Below are 23,457 nucleotides of genomic sequence, written 5' to 3' on the forward strand. Positions count from 1 at the left end.
CAATTAGGATAACGGTGTAGTAGCAGTGCTACACATGGCAGACTTCATGAGTTGACACGTGACTACGGGTAGGAAATACGGCCAATGAGTGATATCTGCATTTCATATTGTGTGTTGTGTGTAGGTTGGTGAAGGGATATCCAAGGATAATGATTGGTTGTATGTTTATTTAAAATCTGTTGGCATAGAGGCTCCAAGTTCTGTTATTTATTTTAGGCCAGATGGCTACAGTTGCATGATAGGAAATTGGATATCTATTATCAACCTTGTATTCTAAATTTCTCTTTTATTTTTAAATGAAAATAATATATATATATGGGAAATGTTCAACAACAAACATTTTGGCAAAACATTTTTCAAAACATGGGTTAGAGGTTTTGGAATGGGCTGATTTTTGGTGAGGATGATCTCTACGGTGAGGAGATCATCATCACCAAAAATCAGCCCATTCCAAAACTTCTAACGATTCCAAAACTTCTAACCCCATCAAAAATAGTTTACAAAAAATGGATGGTCCACAATTTTTCAACGTGTAAACTGGGGCTAGAAGTTTTGGAATGGGCTGATTTTTGGTGAGAATGATCTCCTCACTATAAAGATCATCCTCACCAAAAATCAGCCTATTCCAAAACCTCTAACCCATGTTTTGATAAATGTTTTGCCAAAATGTTTGTTGCTGAACAGGACCCTATATATATATATATAGTTATTTTGAGAGTTGTTAAAGAGTCTGTGAATGCTTGTAGGGATAGTGCGTTATATTATCTGGTGTGGTATACTATTCTGGGATGTACGGTAGGGACAACCAAACTCATATGTGGTATGGGACGCGTATGAGAGTTGAGTCACAACTGAAATCCGAGTTTATTTCTCTCTTTCTTTACTAGTGAACTTGTAATGTAAATGTGGTCGTATACGAATGGATTGTATATTTGAGAATCACAAGAATGCCTGATAGGCATAGATGAAGATGATTAATCAGTGATTACTAATAATCTATAGTAGTTGAACGTTCTGACACATTGAAAAGAGACCCATTGCTTACGTTCACATCAAATGGCTAGCCTAAACTGGATAAATGGTCCCGCAAGTGTGGTAAACAACGACTAGCCATAAAATTAGGAACTAATACTTTATTATGAAACATCATGTTCCGACTAGGAGTGATCCAGTCGTGAATCCCAACTCTCTGATTCCATTACTCCACCATTGTGTATTATGTATATGTTGTCTTATTTTGATATATAAAATGAAATGCATGTTTAATATTTTCATTTAAGTTAATTAGATTTATATAAAAAAAATGCTATAGTGAGTAGTGTTGATTGATATAATGTGAGTTTTAAAATGTTTAGTTGCTCATCCCTGGCTATATGTACTAATTAATTGTAGTTTTTTCTGTAAAATTTTACATATTTTAAAATGATTTAATATGTTTATTCGTTCTTGTTAGGAAAGGTTATTGACAGAAATTATTTGCTTCCTTACTGGGTAACCATTGTTACTCACCCTTTCTTTCTTCATTTTTTTTAGTTTAAGATTCAGAACTTGACGATGCAAGTGTAGAACACGAGTGAGGACTATCTGGTAGGTCAAATAGACAACTAGAGTCCATTACCTGGTGAGTACTGGGACTACAACCCCTAGTGTTGTTGATTTGTCTAGGAGTATTATAGATTTTATACTAAGCGTTAGGACTTTTTTTAAAGTGAGGAATGTTTGTATAATCTTGTATTTTATTTATCCTTCCGTACTCTAATCTATCGTACATTATTAGATGTATATAGATTTCCACTTGTATTATATTTTGTATGTATATATCGTTTATTAGGTACAGGTTGAATACATTGGATTACTTACATAAATAGATGAGACCATGTCGAAATTTCGAGGCATCACCTAGTGCCTCGAAATCTAATATGGGGCTTTGTGTTAGCATTTGGCGGGACTCCACAAAATCAAGAAAAAGATATTTTCAAAATGCCTAATATAGTTACGAGATGTTGAGATTATCAAAGACTTTTTTTGGGGCACAATCGTACTTGCAATTTTGTATTGACAACTAGGGTGCACATCAAGGAAAGATGTGACACAGATAATAGAATATCTACCATTGCTATAGGTATGAGTAAATTAAATTTGATTTTATTTTCAATTTGACATATATGTAATAATAAGTCTATATTTTCAATTGTAGACATGGATTTACGAACATTTCTCACAGTTTCATGTGGGTTTGGATGAAGAATTTCATATTGGAGACCCTTGTATCAAGCGGTGGAAGCCACGCTTTGTAAATGCTGTTTCAATTGATGAACTCCAACATATACGATAGGCCATAGATGATATAGTGAACAAAGACATAAGTATTATATCCCATTTTGTATAATATAATGAGGTCGTAATTATGTTTAATCTAATTTATATGCTTGGCAAGTGATCTGGAACCCATACAGGGAGGATAGACAACATTTTCCACTAAACCTAGTCACATTCTACGACGGTTGTGTTAGGTCGGACAACATCGTAGAACTTTACCATCTGGTAAGGTGTCTTCGACAATTTGGATACGTCCAAATCATTCCTCCATATTCAATACGACCTATCTCCAAAGACAAGGGTCTAAATGTACTTGTTTATCGATTTGAGTACAAATTTATTAAAAAATATTGGCAAAAATGGTCTAAGCATGTACTATCATCAAAAGTATTGGGAGATAAAGTAACTTTGCCATGGGATACTAAATCAGTCTATCAGCTATGGTACGTCAATATATTGTATACGATCATTCAAAACCCGGATAATTGAATTGGAGTGATACGACAACGTCAAAATCACTCAAATAGAGCCTCAATCCCCGAAGAAATCTCTAAATTGGTAATTTCATATATATAATTCAGATTTTACAAATTTGAATCAAACTTGTGTCGTATTATTTACTTCTTTTTGCAATATTAATTAGTGCATATATATAGGTCAGGTTGAGATGAGAGATTTAGCGTTGGGCTTATTGAAGGAATCAATTTCCTTAGGGCCCAATCAAGAATCACAAATTTTGCTAATACGTTAAAAGGAAGTATACAAAATACTACATACCTAGAAAAGAACTCCATCTTAGCCGATAGTTGATGATGAAGCTCTAAATGTAATGAAAAAAAAAACAAGAAAAAGGAAGAGGCCAATTAAACTAAGTAGGAAAAGTTAGAAGAGTTAATTTGATGAATTATTTTGCTTAATTTATATTTTTATATAAACACAATGTTAGAAAGAATGATTCTTCTAACATTGCATAAAAAATAATCTGATCTCATGTCAGAATGATGCTTCTAGGGACATAAAATTTATTAATTGTATTTCAAAGGGTTCCTTTATGAGAAATGTTGATCATTTTATTGTAATAAGGTGTACATATGAATCCTACTGATAGAAATAATTTGAAGTTTTTTTGTGTACCGAACGTGAAGATAAATTAAGATTTTAAATTATGATATACATACATTAGTATTAAATTAAATCTTTTAATACTTATAGGTAATGTGCACGAGGATGATGGTAACATGAACATGGATAACTTTCAAAGAAGAGTGAAGGTGAGTCGATCTGATTGTTTAATAGTCACAATCTTTTTTTAAAGTACTTTATAAATGTAAAAGTGTCTTATGTGCTCCTTATGATATGGAAAGTGAAAAGAAAAATCCAAAAAGTTCTCGCATCACGACGACCTGGGAGTACCTTAACGGATGCAACGATATTACGAAAGAAAAGAACACAAAGAGTACGAACAATTGTCATGGAACGTATAGAACGTGTGAGTGGTGAGTTATATTTTTCGTGATTCAGACTTTAAATAACTTATTTTTAAAGTTGTGTTTATACACATAATCATGATATATATTCAAATTATTGACATTAGTTTCACAACCAGTGAAACATACTCGAAACTTATATAATGTGTCATTCCAAACTCATGTTGCAACATTGGGTAGAGTGAAAAGAAATCGACATAATGACAATAAGCAAGTAATTAAGTTGTCATCAAGTAAACAAATATAAAATGAAATTTAATATTCCATGTTGATTTACGAAAGACGGAATGGTTCAGATACTCGTAGATTTTGACATAATGCAATATAACTAATGTCTTCTAATTATAACATTCTTACCATATTTTGTATAGATTCAAATGTTTGAGATACAGATGACTGGTCGAGTTGTCACAAGAGACTAAGGTATTGATCAAACTGTACATCACGAGTCAATTTTTTTATAAAATTAATGTTAAAAAGATACTTCTAATATTGAAATTTTTTATGAGAGGTTACATATTTTGGCAAACTTATCTGTTTTAATTTTATAAAAAATTCACAACTTTTGGATGGCTACTAAAATGACTAATAGGATGGCTGTGAGTATGGCCCAGAGGATGGCTATGTGGATAAAGGATAGGATACCCGATAGGATGGTTGTATGGATGGTGGCTAGGATGGCTAATAGGATAGTTGTGATGATGGCTGTGAGGATAACTTTGTAGATGATGGATGATAAGATGTCCCAGAGGATGCTTATTGAATGGCGATATGGATGGTTGATAGAATAGTTGTACTAAAGTACATTATGATATAATGTCAAAAGACTCCTTCTAACATTGAATAATAAAATACATTTTGATTTAATGTCAGAAGGAACCTTTTGACATTGAATAAAATACTTCTGATTTAATGTCAAAAGGTTCTTTATGACATTGAATAAAATACTTATGATCTAATGCCAGAAGGAACATTTTGACATTGAATAAAATGCATTCTGATCTAATGTTAGAAGGAACCTTTTGATATTGAATAAAATACTTCTAATCTAATGTCAAAAGGCTTCTTCTGACATTATTTCACTATTCAATAAATCTATTCAAATTTCTATTGTCTTGATAATTTTTCCTAAAGTTTATCATAAAAAAATATGTATATTTGATTATAAAAATCTTATTTAATTAAATTTGATTCTAATTAAAAATAAAATATCATAAATCTCTAAAAAAAACTTGTGTTAGATAGTTGTGTGAATGGTTGATAGGATGACTGATAAGATGGCTTATAGGATGGCTATCAAGATGGCTGTAAGGATGGTTAATAGGATGGTTGTGTGGATAGCCTACAAGATGACTGTGAGGATGATTTTATAGGATGGTTGTGTAGATGACTCTTAACATTACTATGCAGATGATGGCTATATGGCTGTGTGGATGGCTAATAGGATGGCCGACAAGATGGTTATGAAGATGACCCAAAGGATGGCTAATAAGATGGTTGATAAGATTACTTTTTAGGATAACCGTGAGGATGGCCAAGAATATGGCTGATAGGATGGCTGTGTGGATGGTGGTTAGTATGGCTAATAGGATGGCCTACAGGATGGTTGTGTTGATGGTGGTTAGGATGGTTGTGAGGATGGCTTACGAGATGGCTATGAAGATGGTCGAGAAGATGGTTAATAGGATGGATGTGAGGATGACTGTGTAGATGGCTCTTGACATGATTGTGTGGATGGTGGCTATGATGGCTATGTGAATGATTGATAGGATGGCCCAAAGGATGGTTGATAAGATGGCTAAGAGGATGGCATTCTAGGATAGCTGTGAGGATGGTTGAGAGTATGACTGTGAAGATGGCCGAGATGATGACTAATAGGATGGCCTATAAAATGGTTGTGTGAATGATGGTTAGGATGGCCTACAGGATGATTGCGTGGATGGTGGTTAGGATGGCTTATAGGATAGCTATGAAGATGGCCTAAAAGATGCCTAATATGATGGTCAAGAAAATGATTAATAGGATGACTGTAAGGATGGTTTTTTAAGATGGCTATAAGAATAGTCGAGATGATGACTGATAGGAGTCCTATAAGATGACTATGTGGATGGTAGTTAGGATGGCTGTGAGGATGGCCCAAAGGATGGTTGATAGGACAACCTACATGATGGCTATGAGGATGGCCAAGAGTATGATCGTGAGGTTGGCAAAGAGGAGGGCTGATAGGATGGCGTACAAGATGGTTGTGTAGATGGTGGCGAGGATGGCTGTGAGGATGCCAAGATGATCATTGATAAAATGGCCAACAGGATGGCTGTGAGGATGGCCCAAATGATGGCTGACAGGATAACCTACATGATGGCTGTGAAGATGGCCAAGAGTATGATCGTGAGGATGGCATAGAGGTGGGCTGATAGGATGGCGTACAAGATGGCTATGTAGATCGTGGCTAGGATGGCTTTCTGTATGATGGATGATAGGATGGTCTAGAAGATGCTTGTATGGATAGTTGTGTGGATGGAGCTCTAGGATGACTGTATGGATGGTGGTTATGAGGATGGCTTTCTAGGATGCCTATGAGGATGGCTAATAGGATAAATATGAGGTTGGCTTTTTAAGATGGCTGTAAGGATGACTAATAAGATAATTGTGAGGATAATTTTGTAAAGGATGGATGATAGGATTGCTTAGAGAATGCTTATGTGGATGGCTAACAGGATGGTTATATGGATGGTTGTGTGGATGACTAATAGAATGGTTATGCTAAAATACATTCTGATATAATGTCAGAAGGAATCTTTTAACATTAAATAAAATAATTCTGATCTAATGTCAAAAGATTCCTTCTGAAATTGAATAAAATACATTCTGATCTAATGCAGAAGGAACCTTTTGACATTGAATAAAATATATCTGATCTAATGTTAAAAGATTCATTCTAACATTGAATAAAATACATTCTGATCTAATGTTAGTAAAAATCTTTTGATATTGAATAAAATACTTCTGATCTAATGTCAAAAGATTCCTTTTAATATTGAATAAAATATATTCTGATTTAAAGGCTCTTTCTTATATTAAATAAAATTCATTCTAATCTAATATCAAAAGAAGCCTTTTGACATTCAATAAAATACTTCTGATCTAATGTCAAAAGGCTCCTTCTAACATTTAAAAAAATACATTCTTATCTAATGTCAAAAAGAACTTTTTGACATTGAGTAAAATACATTTTGATCTAATGTTAGAAGGCTCCCTTTAACATTGAATAAAATATATTTTGATATAACATTAGAAGACTCCCTTTGATATTGAATAAAATATATTTTGATATAATGTTAGAAGGAGCCTTTTGATATTAAATAAAATACATAATTTTATAACAAAAAATGGTGAAAAATCTAAATTATTAGAACTCACTCATCTTTTTAAAATTTTAATTTTTATAAGTGAACTGACTCATCTTCTTCAAACTATCCAATCAGGCAACCAACCAACCCTTCTTTAATCTGTCTATGTACGAATTAGGAAGCACATATATAATTTAGAGAAAATTTACTTCAAATATAATTCCAAGAATGTAGCATGAAGTATGTGATCCTGTTGTTTAGTTGTCAGAAACACTTGAATGGGCTAAAACAAAACTTTTTATTCTTCTATGACTTACCTCTTTTGACTATTTGATGTAGATTTGTACCATTGGATGCTCAACTTCAATTTCCATATTCCTATTGTTTCTACTTGTACATCGGATCAAACATGATTGGATTCATGCACCTATAATTTTTTATTTGCTTCAATGTGCCTAAGCTATATTTCTTTTTATGCTCAGGACATTGATGAATAATATGATAATTGGTGGCACAATTGTAGATAATATGATGATTACTGCCTTTAATGAATTATAGGGTGAGTGGAAAAATGTACATTGGAGAAGAAAAGAAATATGTAACTTTATTCCCTATATATTTTTTATTTATCAAACTATAAATGATAGTGTATTTTTGTGTATCTTTTGGAATGTGGAATATTCTTTGCATGTAACTTTGGGGATTAATAAAAAGGCATTGCCGTTTATTTACGAGGTACTAAATTTTGTCATTATGTGTGACTTAGACAACATGGTTATTATCAAATACTATAATTTAGGTCTTGAAAGGTTTAAAGCTCTAGTTGCAATAATGCACCATTCTTTTGATGGTATGAAATTGGTTTAAGAAAATAATTTCATGTAGCCTATTGACTTACCTGATTTTTAGTTTTTGACTTGCACAAGGATTCTAACCTGGTTTTAAGGATTATATCTTTAAAGATTCTAAACTAATGTATCATACTAACAACAATAATGTACTATTAAAAACAGGTTTACTGATAAAAAAAATGTGTTATTAGTTTGATGGTAGGCATTATCTTTAAGTATCTTCTTTTGAAGTTAATCTAGATGAAATAAAAATGAAGGAACTTATGTCTCTTTTTAAAACTTGGCAATAAAAGTTTAAAGTGGACATATTTTTTTTTAAATATTACAAGGCCTTCCAAAGATTTTATGCAATTTTTTTCCCTAATTTTTTCTCCAATTTAAAGTAGGATTGAGTAAATAGAGTTATTCAATATTTAAATATAGACCAAATTTCCCTACTTACGAGTTGGACCCGCATTGTCCCACAAGTTCTTGAAAATTATCAAATAGCCTATTAACACCCCACATAACTTGACAAATTGTCAAACCCAATACCTTCCTTATTGTTATGTTTTCTTCCTATAGTTTAATATATTCAAAAGGCTCTTCCTCTTGTAGAGTTGTTAAAAAACTAATACCATCTTTAAACTCTTACTTGGTGGAGGACACATTTTTTTTTATAATAAGAGAGCTTGTCATACTTCTGCCACTGAAAATCAACAGTTCACTCATCGGGTAGGCATTGAAGAAAATGAGGATGACTAGTGTACCCTTCTTTACTATCCAATATATAATAATATACAAGTGCAAATTTCCAAAGATAAAATGCACAGACAATATGAGAAAAAAATTTAAGAGTTAATGATAGAGAACAATATAATCATATTGATCGGTCTAACCAATTCTTTAAAGGGACTTAACTAGGGATTATTTTTACCATCTATTACAAACCTTAAAACAAGTATATGTAGATGAATATACTTATAAAAATTTGTTATAATGATAACTATCAGAAGAACATAACTACAACACCATCCCTCGTCCATTTCACATTATACTGATAAGTTGGGTACTAGATTAGAGGATCAAATAACACCCTTTAGCATGCACATGCTCCGATATTAGCCCTTCTGATTCTTTCTGGATGGCATATCTTCGAAATGACTCGACTGGTTCATCTAAAATTTAATATGATTTATTGTACAACCTGTAAATCTATTAACTTGGCCAGTCGACCTATATATTCCCGGTCTCCTTGTTTCTTGCCTTCGAAAATAAAATAAATTTTCATATTTGCCTATTTTGGAACCTGCCATTATAATAAATAACGCGAGTCATATAAAGTGTGTTCATGTCTAAATTCTGACTTGAAGATATACAAAGTATTTCACTTGACTCTATATGCTCCTCTTTAACAGAGAGTTGAAGCAAACTAGATAGCAAATCTACTTTAGTAGATAGTGTGATATCCGAATGCTAAAGCTAGGGACAGTTTATTTTGCAGCTTGATTTAGCAATTCGTCGAAGCGTTCGGATATTTGAGGGTAATACTCTCTCGATCTAAAAAGTTGTTAGCTCCTCCAACGTGAGCTCTCATTGACAGCGTCAAATCCTAGAATTTTAGAAAATTCTCCCTGACTAATGTAAATGTGCAAGTGTGTGCACTTGAAATCTAAGATAAATCTTAGAGTATCTAAGCAAAATTTGAACAAAAACTGAGTAAAATCTTAGCAAAATCTGAGCATAAACTGAGCAAAAGTTAAATGTCATACTTTACCTACCCTAGGTGAAAAAGTAATGAACTTATTTTCTAGGAGTCCTACTCTACCTACTTGGGGTGAAAGAGTAATAAACTATTTTAAGGAGTTCTACTCTACCTACTCGAGGTGAAAGAATAATGAATTTTTTTCTAGGAATCCTACGTTGCTTACTCGGGGTGAAAGAGTAATGAACTATTTTGAGGAGTCTTACTCTACCTACTCGGGGTGAAAAAGTAATAAACTTTTTTCTAGGAGTCCTACTCTACCTACTCGGGGTGAAAGAGTAATGAACTTATTTTTTGGAAGTCCTACTCTACCTACTTAGGGTGAAAGAGTAATGAACTACTTTTGAGAGTCCTACTTTACCTACTCTTGGTGAAAGAGTAATGAACTATTTTTTTGGAAGTCCTACTTTACCTACTCGGGGTGACAAGCAACACTTTCATATTGATATCCACTTTCCAATATCAATATCAACTACTTAATCATACATTAAAATATCATGTTGTAGGCTTTTGGATTGTTATTAACTCATCAATGTCTAATAGAAAAAAAATCAGTTATTTAAAAAATGATATCCTACAAAAGGCCTGAATCTCAAACAATACAATTGAACATTGAATAAAATATTTCTGATCTAATGTCAAAAGACTTCTTTTGACATTGAATAAAATACATTCTGATCTAATGCCAAAAGGAGCCTTTTGACATTGAATAAAATACTTTTGATCTAATGTCAAAAGGCTCCTTCTGATATTGAATAAATTACATTCTGATTTAATGTCAGAACAATCCGTCTAACGTTCTATAAAATACATTTTGAATTCATGTTAGAAAGATCCTTTTAACATTAAATATTTTCATTGTATTCAAGTCTCTATAGGATCAAGTGCACATAGGAATCATTTTGCTATAAGTAATTTTTTAATTCAACACCAATTTAAAAGACTGCAACCAAACCAAATAAGTTTTATTGAACGGAAAGATAAATTAAGATTTTCATTTTTGATATACATACATTGATACAAATACAAGCGAGTATTTATTTTATTATTTCTATCAATATATTTAATCTTTGTACATATGTTGAATATCCCTAACGTCTTTTAACTATAACATTCTTATCATATTGTATTGTGTAGAGATGCAAATGATTAATGTACAGATGACGGGTTGACTTGACACAAATTTGGAGGAACCAACGTTCTGGGATTAAATATCCCTAAGAGACTAAAAACTTGATTGAAATGTACAAAGGGATCCTGTCACGCCCCAAAATCCCAACACGAATCCCTATGATTCATCGATTAGAATCTCGAGGTGTGAGGTAATCAATCACACAATCTGACAGAACATTCATAAATAATAATACTTATGAAAAGAAAATATACGCAGCGGAATAAACATTTAACTAACATCTATACGAGAGTCTAGAGTAAACAGAAGAAATCGACAAACACTGATATAAGTCAAGATCTTTAATCTCATAATTCATTAGGTTACAAAAATTTTTAAACTACCATGTTTCTTATCTACAACCAAAAACCGCTAAGATCCTCTACTAGTCCTCAAAGACATGACGGTGGCAAGACATCAATCTGATCCTCCTCGAGGACCTCCTCAAAGAACGGTTCTTCAAAAGTTGAATAATCTGAAAGGGGAAGGATAGGGTGAGTAACAGGGAAATGTTACTCAGCAGAATGAACGCCGTTCTAACAACGAGTCATACATGCACGAGTAATCAGTTGAACAGTTAAATAATGTAAGTTTTTCATAATGTAACATACGATAAATGTCTAAGCATATTCAATAAACAGTTAAATAATTTCAACCTATCATTTCTATCATTTAAAGTAACATATGCATCTTTTAAATGAAAACATCTATCAATCATTACAAAATAAGAAAAAGATACATAATAAGAACACGGCGGTGTAATCGATAAGAGAGCAGAGGAACACGTCGATATAACTACCTCGGCTATGGCAATACGATATTCCAAACTTAACCTCCGATGTGGAATCCCATCGTTATAATCTGATTTTGTGGTCGGTCTAGCATACCACGGTTGGATGACCATTTATCCGGCTCAGACTGGCCGTTGACCAAGAACCCAATACTGAGTTCAACTAACGGTGAGGTCGACCGTTTGACGACTACAGACTAATAGTGATCACTAACTAGCCCAGGAGACCCCTCGCGTCGAAGCCTATCAAGAGGCAATGCATGTGAACCCCGCCTATCTCTACACTATACAGAGACCGTCTTTACACAACGTTCCCTAGGAAATAAGTAGGAGAAATTCCCGGATTTCATAAGCTGTAATATGCTCTAAGGTATCCCATACTACCGAAGAGCATATGACATCTAGTGTTATCCTAGATTGACTCGCCGCTTCCGGACACACAGCAACGCGTCACTCTTTATGGGTTTTCTACAAACCTTTATTGGTAAACAAAATAATTTATTTTGTATATAATATATCATTTCTTTTTAATCGAAAATACAAACAAAGTCTGGTAGTGCCTTCCAGTGACAGTTATCTGTCATTTCCATCCATCAACCATCTCATCCTTCTATCTATCTATCACGTTTTACGTGGCATGACCACTACGTAGAACTGGAGGCACTGTTCCATCAATCAGTCGAGAACATACGTTCTCTCTATCCATCCATCAATTAAATCGATCAATCTATCATCTAATTTCCTACATATCTATTAAAGTAATTCGAAATCCATAAAGCATCAACCAATTCCATTCGATGGTTTTGGTTGAGTCGAGAGACTCGAAAACAAAGATAAAACTATAAGACATAAAAGCTGAAAATCTATGAAAATTTAACTAAGTGTTAAAAAAAAAGATTTTTCAAAGTCGAAATTGAAAACGAACTATTTATTTATATATTAAAGAACTTAAAGTAATACTTAATTGTTTTTAATGAAATAAATGTAGGAAATGGGTACACATACTATATGGAAGCAACACAAAACAAATTAGAACCAAACTCAACATTCGGATACTTTTCCGAATTGCTGATTTTTTTTCGAAACTCGTCCAAAATCAATCCAAATATCATATTAACTATAAAATGATTATATTACATCAAATGAACTAAAACCAATCATAAATAAGCATGCAAACATGATTCAAATTGTTCAAATATGTATAAACTTAATGAAATAATCGATTTATCAACAATCATATGGATTTTCTATGAAATTATAGCATAACTAGAAGGTAGAAGGGAAGGCAACCTACTTCAAGCTAATTTCAACGGTTGAACGAACTTTAAAATCGCCTCCGGTCAATCTCTAAAATTTTCTTCCGGCGAAAATCGGATTTCTTTGCGTCCACGCGTAACCCTCGGCGAGAGGAACAACTTTCCTTCTTGCGCCTAAGCTCGGATCGTTCTCGTTTGGCGTAGATCTGAGTTTCAAATATTGAAGGAAAAGGGTTGAGATTTGTTTGGAGAGGAGAATAAGAAAAATCTGATTTTTCTAATAGAATTTAGATATTTATATCACTTAAGTTGGGACATACTTGGCATTTTGGGAATTGTTTTTCCCGAATGCCGAATTGGATAAACTTATACTCTATTTTGGATGATTTTTCGACACTAACCTAATGGTATGATCAGTTTCCTCAAATTACGTCTCTAAGGTGTCGTTTACTTATTGGAAAAATATCTAATGCGAAACTCGAGGATTTGATAATTTTTTCAATCAACTTCAGATTTCGGCGTGCTTATAGGCTAAAGTATATTTCTCGATCCTTCTAAATCTATTGGTGAAGTTAATTTTTCTCAAATATTAAAAATTAACAATCAATACACGGATCTAAAATTCTTTCCTTGAGATACATTTTAGGATTTCAAGTCATTACAGATCCTATATGATAAATGATCATCATTTTTATTGTAGTTGAGATGTCTATATAAATCATTTTGATATTATAAATTAATTTTTTTTATAAAATCAATATTAGATGGATACTTGTGACATTGAATTTTTTCATAAGAGATTACATGTTTTGCCAGACTTATCTATTCCGATCTTATAAAAAAAATTCACAAATTTTGAATGGTTGAATCAATGTTTCACATATGTCAAGTCAGTTATTCACTCAGATTTCCATAGATCTTTAGAAATTTTTTTTTTCGAGAATTTATAAATGAATCAATGTGCCACAGATGCCAAGTCAAGTCATTCACTCAAATTTACACTGTAATTTTTTTTTTCAAAAATTTATAAAAGAATCAATGTGTCACAGATGTCAAGTTGAGTCATTTACTCGGTTTTACACAAATCTTTGAAAATATATTTTTTCTAAAAATTTACAAAAGAATCAATGTGTCATAGATATCAAGTCATTCACTCAGATTTATATAGATCTTTGAAATTTTTTTTCCTCAAAATTGTTAGAATCAATGTGTCATAGATGTCAAGTCATTTACTCGCTCAGATTTACATAGATCTTTAACAATTTATTTTCTGGAAATCTTACAAAAGAATCAATGTATCACATATGTTAAGATAAGTCATTCACTCATATTTAGACAGATCTTTGGAAAAAAAAATTTCCAAAAATTTACGAAAGAATCAATGTCTCACAGATATCAATTCAATTCAAGTTACTTACTCACTCAGATTTACATAGTTCTTTAGAAATTTTTTTCTCGAAAGTTAACAAAATAATCACTGTGTCACATATGTCAAGTCAAGTCATTATTTCTTACTTTGGATATTTTTCATGTATTGAATAACATTAAGTTTCACAATAGACGAGCCTAAGAGTCTATAAATAAAAAGATGTTTTTACCCAAAAAATACCAACACCTTCAGAGTTATTTGTACAAAGGAAAGTAAGTTCTAACATAGCAAATATGAAATCGAACGAGATTGATGATCTCAAACTTGATTATTACGAATTTGAAACGTACTCAAAATTTATCAAATCAACTGATAATAACGAGAAGGCTTGGAAAAATACGTTCTAGCAAGATTTGCTCGATGCCGGTAAGAAACTAAGACGTATAATGAGAAGTCTGTGCATATTTATTTTGAAAATGATAGGAGAGTATATGAGTAGAGAGAACCCAGAAAAATATAAAAGAGCCTTTAACAGGATGTACAATGAAAATAGACGAATATATATCTGAAAAAGTAGACAACAAATTCTCGGATCTAATTATGCGGAGCATCCAAATATGAACTTTGATCTCATAGATGAGGTATTAAACAGTAATAATATTTGCTCTCCATATTACATGGAGGATGACATTAATCAAGATTGTTGTTCCTAATATGTTTGTATGAGGATGTATGAGCATGATATAAATGTGGATGTTTTTACTATTTTTGTGTTTAAGTTTATGATTAGAATGTTTTTATTTTTATTAATAAAAATGGTTGAGTACTTTTAAAATATATTTTCACTGACACGACCCAACCAAGGAGATCAAGTTTATTAATATAACCCACTTCAATTATTGTAATTAAGTATTATTTATCTTTGTTAATAAGGTGATAGTGATAATGCAGACCTAGAATCCAACTTTAAATCCGACTTTACTTAATTATTAAAGGTACGTGACAATGTCATAGTCATGAAAGAGTAGGGGGGATACAAATCACTTTTTAAATAATGTAATATGGTTTATAGAAATAAAGATCTTTTCTAATAACTCAAGAGTTGTGTAAAACAGAGGGTGGTCATATCAGCATTTAATTTTTTTTACAAATAACCTTTTATAGAGGCACCTCACTGAATATTATTTTACTTTTTGGGGGGAGGGGGTAAGACATCTACTTATATCATTCATAATCATTTTAAACAACAAGGAATTACCATGGCTCAATTACAATTTTAAAAGTTTGTTCCTAATAACATCATTTACAAAAAAATGTCTATGCAAAATAACATTATATTACATAAAAGCCTAACAAAATAACTACTAATAAAATTATACTAATACCAACCAAAACACAAGACATCCCACAAGCCTCTAACTTGTCATTCTTCTTTTGATTTGGACAAGTACTACGAATTTGATCATTAAGAAAGTATTTCTAAGCATCTTTTAAGGTCTTAAATAACTTATAACATGCTCTAGGATAACCACCAACATACTTGTGACATTTTCCCAAGTAAAGTATATTCTTGACTTACGTCCAATGAACAAGACATAATATTTAACCATCAAAATATACCTGCGCAAAAATGTCCAAAATTTAAGTCATCAAAATATACTTGGACATAGTAATATGTCCATGTTTGCAAAATACCTATAAGTGACTGTTCATAGTCTAACAAAATGATAGACCATCATAATCCAATTGATTGTTTAAACATCTTCATGATTTAACAAAATAAATCAAAATCATATACCTAAATTATTATTTAGACATATTTATTGACAAAAAAATATATAAATTTGTTTAAACATGTTCATTGATGGAAAAGAAATAGATGTTAAACCATTTGAAATTTTTTAAATATTTGATCTTATGGACAATTGATACAATGAATAAATAAAATATCAGAAGGATCTTGTTGACATTGAATTTATAAAAAAATAACTAATTTTTATCAAAAGGATTCATATAAACACCTCAAGTATAATAAAAAGATCAATATTTCTCAAACATATCTCTTTGTACATTTCATCCTATGGACACTTGAATACAATTATTTGAATATAATGCTAGAATGATCATTTTGACATTATATCAAAATGTATTTTATACAATGTTAGAAGGATTCTTTTGACATTATATCATAATATATTTTATATAATGTTAGAATGATCCTTTTAACACTATATCGGAATGTATTTTATGCAAATAATAAGAATAAGAAAATATAATTGTACAAAAATATTTATAATTATTTTTCGAGTAGAAGCGAATCATAATTATGAAGCGAGAGGATACACACATCTCTTACGATTATGACCACGATGTCCACAATTTTCACATCGATAATATAAATACTTCTTAGAGTGGTTTTTGAACCTATTTTTCTTTGACCTACTAGGCTAAATTAGGATATCTAGAGGGGATACGATCACATTGTCACATCTAACAGTCCATTGACTTTCATCAACCGTGGGATTGATAGAATCCTTGTATGTTTCTCGATATCGATCAACTGTGAATCAATCTTTTGAGAAATTATAAAGTGACATTTTTCCTTGCTTGATGATAAAAATGACATGAAGGCATGGGAGACCAAGGTGGTCATAACGACAATATGTGCAACTCAACTTTCTCAAATCGACAACATATCTATTTTTAAGTACACCAACCTCGTAAATATGCATTCCAGTTTGATGAATATCTACATAATTTGATGGAATATCAAATCTCTTAATTTCACGTAGAGCAAAATGAGTCAATTGATCCTTGAATGTTTTACATTATTCAGACCACTCAAAGAAATACATAGACAACCTATTATGTGTTGCATGAACAAGAGTTGTAATCGAAAGTTCCCTTTCTAACTTTAGAACTTTATTCATATATTCATATATGTTCGTGGTCATCATGCGATATCATTTGGTAGGAAAGTAAGCTCTAGACCATTTTTTTATCGATGGTGTAGACACCCCATTTTTGCATCCGCCTTATTAATCAATTCGTCAACCTGATCGCAATGATTCCCAATGATGGATGTGTATTCTATTGCTTTATTTTGTTACCAGATATGTTTCAGAAATTCGGATGAGGTATCTCAAACTGACAAAACCTTAGAAACCACGCTACACTAGGAAAATACGATCCCAAAAACATAGAAATCATCATCTTGCAAATCAAAAAGAAGTTTCACGATAAAAATCACTAAATATTGATCAAATTACCAAAATACCCCTAACCTCAAAACAACCCTAGAGCCTACGTTACGCTTAGGAAAACTCTCTCAAACACATAAAACAACAAATCGAAACCAAATAAATCATTTCACCAATTTTAACAGAATTCGACAAAATTACGAAAATACCCCTCATAAAGTTCATGACCATTTCACACAAAAAATTTCACAAATGACACAAACTAATATTTCCATTGAATTCCTCATGAAAAATCGATTCTAAAACATCTTAGAACATTAAAAACCGACTTAAAACGTGAAAGTCCTCTCCGGGGGTAAAACGGTAATTTCACAATTTTCATAATAAAAAAATTTGAAATTAATAAATAAAATATTAAATAATTAAAGTGAAACATTGATGAAATTAAATTAAAATTTTGAATTAAAAAAATCGATCAATCGGGCTTTCAAGTAAAATTGTTGAGGGTTCGTGGGATATTTCTTTAAGGACCCCTCCATTTGGGGGTCCAAAGAATTAAAGAAATAATGGAAGAGGGGTCTCCAAAAATGAAAAGTAAATCAAACAAGACTGAAGTCAAGGTATTAGAGTCAATTAAGTAAGACTAAAGTCAAAATTAAAGTCAATTAAGCAAGACTAAAGTCAAGATATTAAAAGTCAATCAATTAATACTAAAGTCAATCAAATAAGACCAAAAGTCATAATAGAGTTCTAATTAAATAGTAACTCTATCTAATAGAGTTCTAACTAAAAAATAATTCTACTTAAAATAATTCTAATTAAAACACAATTCTACCTAAAACAATTCTAACTAAAACACAATTTTAATTAAAAGAACTCTAATTAAACACTAACTCTATCAAAATCAACCCCTAAAAAAATCTATAAATAGAGGTGCTCACACCCTATTTTCGTATCAAATCATAAATCCTAAGAGAAGTAGGTCTAAAAGCCCCCCTAGCCTCCCAAAAACCCTAGTTTTGGAGTCCCAACTCCTTACCTAACATCCCTCATTCGATTTTAGCCTAAAAAATATCTAAAATCCCTCCAAAAACATCCCAAAACCCATAACAAACTCGAAGAGTCCAGATTAAAAAATAAGGAGATATCTTGCCTCGGAGATCCGAAATCAAATCCGGAGACAAAACAAAGCAAGGGAGTACTGTACAAGGAGCTATTTTTGTCGGATCTGAGGGAACAAAGTCTTTGCTATCGTAAAGGTATAACCTTTATTTATTTATTTTTATCTATGTTTGTAGCAATGTAATTTATTTGGGAAGTTAGTAGAGACCGACTTTGGCCAGGCGGGGTTGGTGCCGAACACCTTCCAACCCCATAACATGATCCCCGAATTCAGTTTTTTCTATTTTAGATTAGTCCTTTATCTATTTAGAGTCATTGAACGGTTCCTAGATTGTAATAACTAGGTGGCGACTCCCAAACCTCAAGGGTCAAAAGCGGATCAGCGCACCCCGACGGATCGAGGGCGCTTTCAGTGGCGACTCCACTGGGGACCTTGAGGATCGAACTTGAAATGCCCCAAGTATTGGAACGTTGCCAATAACCTAGTTTTTCTTTTAATTTTAGTTAGTCTCTTTTTATTATTTGATTATCAATTTTTTTATGATCATTAATTATTTGGGTTCTACTTGGAATACGTTGATCTAAGAAGTTAGTCTTTCTGGTTCAATCAAGGGCCATTCGGAATGACCCTAAATAATGCGATATTTCGAGGTGAATGGTTTTATTAAGGATGAGATATTGATGATTGGATAATAATTTTTGTATGAGTAGATTTGTTTATTTATTTATTTATTTTTTATGTGAGCTTGATTTGTTGGTTGTTTTTTTTTAAATTTTTTTTTTGTTTCCAAGCCGTGCTATCCATTGAAAAAAAACAAAGGAACAATTTAGAGGTTCTGTTGAGGAACTAAGCTACCCATCGGTTTAACTGTTAAGGAGGGGTGTCTCAAGTAAACTTTTTGTTTTAACGGTCAAACCCACATGTTTTAAACCAGATTTTCTCTGTTTATTTCTTCTCTCCCAACAAAGCTCCTTCGTCCTCAATAAAAACCGACTGATCCGAATGAAAGACTGATCGATTTAGCAAAATCGATCGTTTTAGACCCTTGGTTCTAATCGGTCCACGATCCTTCCCCCACGAACAGGATGTCGGATTCTTCCTTTGGAAGCTTGGAGTCGTCAACCAACTCTAGCGATGGTTTTGTCGGATTTTCTTTTTCGTTTTCATCTGTCAAAAAACTTCTGAAATTTTCAATCGATGGAGAAACCTTGATTTGAAGCGAGAGATGAAGATCCCAATCAGAAAGGGCTATTTTTTTTTTCTTCTTCGTTTCTTCTCTGTTCTCTTAAAGAGTTGACGTTGGGTTTCGAACTTGAATCGAAAGCCCTTTGGTATTTTGTTTTCAACCAGCTTGTAACTTGAAGATCTCACGATCATTAAATTGATTGAGGATGAAATCGTGGCTCATGGAGTCTGTGGGGACAGCTTCCACTATGATCTTGAGCTAAACAAGCCGTTAATGGCAGCGGGTTTCTTTTGCTTAAATCTGGGTTTTGAAATCGCAGGAAATCAGTGACAAACGAAGAACTTGAAATCGGCCAAACTGATTTCAAATCAATTGGTTTGAGAAGCTCAATCAGTCTCTGTTTCTTTTTTTTTTTTTAATTTGTTTTTTTTTTTTTTGACGAACATGGCTGAAAGCCGTTTGAGAAGATGGTGCGAATGTTAAATAAAAACTTTTCGTTTTTCTAAGGCCACACCCTTTATTAACTTCGATGTTTAATTGTTATGGCTAAACAGCGCCCTACCACATCGCCTCTGGTTTTGTTTTTTTTTTTTTTATCATTTTTTTTAGTTTTTTTTTTCTCTACTGATTTTTTTTATTATCCTTTTCAATGGTTTTTCTAAAAAAAAAAAGAATGTGTTCTTTTAAGCTTGTTTACAAAAAAAGGAAATCGATTTGTTTTTTCTTAAAAAAATGTCTCATTTTTTTTTTCTCTCTCTCTCAATTTAATCATTATAATTTCTCATCCCGATAATTGATATTTCATTCTTAATCCAATATCCTCAGAAATATTAATTTGGTTAGGGTAGCCCCAAAATACCCTTGATTGGACTATAAAAATTATCAAATTGTACCTATTGCAATGATCGGGTCTAATTGATTGCCACATACCATATTTATTAATTTACCATGATTGATATATGAAGGTGATGTGCATGTTTAAATCGTGAAGCGGACCATATTCTTAGTTTATGTTAATTGCCCATCTAACATGCCATAATCTTACTGGAGATACATATTTGATGTTGATCATAACGTTGATGTGATGGAATGTGATTGGATTGGTGTTTAATATTCATATGATATCAATGCTGTAATGGTTTGATTGGACCCATGGGCCCATTTTTTTGAAAAAGGCCCCGGGCACACCCCACCCTGTGTTGCACACACCACATGCACGTTTACTGTTCTGTATACTTACACGTCCTATATAGCCAACGTGGCACTAGTGCGTAGTCCGGTTTCTTCGGAGATGCGACGTCATTCATGAAAATCACAACTCCAGTCACGTACCTTAGGGTATATCAAACTGGGGTATCAATACCGTCTGATCAGGTGATTTTGAGAGATATATTGATGCACCCAGGCTGGAGCGACCTGAGCCTTTGACCTATTGTAAGCCACACAGTCACACGTCCCAATTGCCAACGTAGTACTAGTACGTGGTCGATCCTCTCGTGGGATGCCAAACCATTTATGAAAGCTACAACTCTTGACTCGTACTCGTAGGTATAACGATAATCTAAGTATATCGATTGTACTTCTTGGTCAAAACCGGTGCCTAAGCAAGATCTTGCCCCGCTGTACCCTACTGTACGATAGGGATAGACTACGCCTATTCTAGACGAGAGGTATTTAAGTGGGCCCTTGCTCAGCATTGTGCGCCACCTCTCAACTGGAGATCAAACTGGCTGTTTTTGGCTTCAGAGAAATGAATTGAGGTTTTAGATTATCACCTATACGGTATATCAAACCAAGTCACCACATATCGAAAGGTATATAGGTGTGCTTGGACAAGGGTGGCCAGATAAAAATGCATTGCACGTAGTAAGCTTAGAGTTTAGAAACCTTCCCAGTAGGTCACGACTCGAACTTATCGTGGGTGTTCCCGGGTTGTTTATTGAATGAATGCATGTGATTGATGAATGTATGTGAGTGATGCGAATGATGAGATCAAAGTGTATGATTGTCCTCAAGGATCAAAAAAAAAAAATTTTGAAAATTAAAATGGGTGCACCGACCCAATAAATAATCCATTCTCTTACAATAATGACCCAGTCCATCTCGATCCAACAATCATGATGGACCGGGCCAGTTAAATCAAAATCGAAAAGAAAATATTTTTAAGAAAAGATTATTTTCCAAAAGAAGTGCTCTTTAGAAGAAACGTTTTCCAGAAAAAATATTTTCTGGAAAATATTTTCTATAAGAATAAGATTTTCCAAAAGAAAATAAATTGTTCTTTTACATGGACCATTGGAAGAGTACTAAAATACCCTTTTGTGTCAAACTAGGATGTTAGCCGCCGGCGATAACCCAATCGATCAGTTAGTCAAAACAACCGTCATAGGAATGCACCCTGTAGAGAAGATCAATTTTGGGAGATTCATGTTGAGGAGTGCTCTTTACTTCAATGAGTTTGAGATAGACTGGAACCTCTTACGTGCTATGGCTAAGCGATGGAACCCCTATCTTCACATATTCCATATGGGGTATATGCATTTATGCCCTACTCACGAGGATTATTGCGGCATCATGAGGATATCCACTTCAGGACCTTTAGTCAGGCCCTCATTGAAGACCGGATATTCTGGTGAACTCGCCAGAGGACTAAACATTTCCAAGGAAGAAGCCAAGGTCTTAGTCAATGACGGGAGATTGAACTTAGTACCTTTACTGGGCCCGTATCGCTCCCGCAGTCACCCTATCAATGTAAAACCCGAAACCTGGCGAGCCACTAGGGATTATCGATTATGCTTAGGAATCCTAGCCCAATACATATTGACCTACAATAGTGATGGCCAAACTATCCATGAGTCCTTCATAGATATAGCCTCTCAACTCTCAAGGAAAGCCAACCCAGTACCTCTCATCCTAGCCGAAACCTTCTCAGGTTTAGATGCCATAAAAAATGGTGAGCGGGAAAGCTTCAAGGGAAGCCCCTACTTACTCTATATGTGGCTCTGCGACCGTCTCAAAATCGTAGAGGTTCCTTCAAACCTCGAATATAGGCCAGAATATTTTTCTAAGAGAAACCTGTTAGTGCGTCACAACTCAGTCAAAGCTTGGAGCAAATGGTTAGACTCTCGCCTCGCCTGCCATATCGATTTTAGATGTCCTTGGTGGATGATTGACCCCCCCGTTCTAGGAACCAAAGGATCCTATTATATCCGTCTGATTGGTTTAGAAGAAACATCTTTTTACCATCCCAATCTGATCCTAAAACAATACGATGTACCTACAGAGTTATCCTTACCTCAGCACAAAGCTATCTTTTCCCCCGAGCCTTTGACTGAAAAGTTAGTACACCTCATTGAGAAAGCTTGGAACAAGCTCACCTTAGGGTATCTAGACGGACCAGCAGAATTCAGAGAGCCAGTTGTTAGAGTCAAAAGGGTCAAGCCTGACAGTAATCCTGATGACCATCAAGACCAAGCCAAGCGTCCATGTAAAAATAGTTCAAATCAAATTTGTTGAAAGATGTTTTAATAAGAACATATTGTTTGTCAATCATTTTCAATAAAACTATCTTTCTTCTTGAATAAATATCTCCTTTTCAAATACTCATTGTG

The sequence above is a fragment of the Akebia trifoliata genome, chromosome 7 (genome assembly GCF_017979445.1).
Source record: "Akebia trifoliata isolate Shusen 1 chromosome 7, ASM1797944v1, whole genome shotgun sequence".
Taxonomy (NCBI): domain Eukaryota; kingdom Viridiplantae; phylum Streptophyta; class Magnoliopsida; order Ranunculales; family Lardizabalaceae; genus Akebia; species Akebia trifoliata.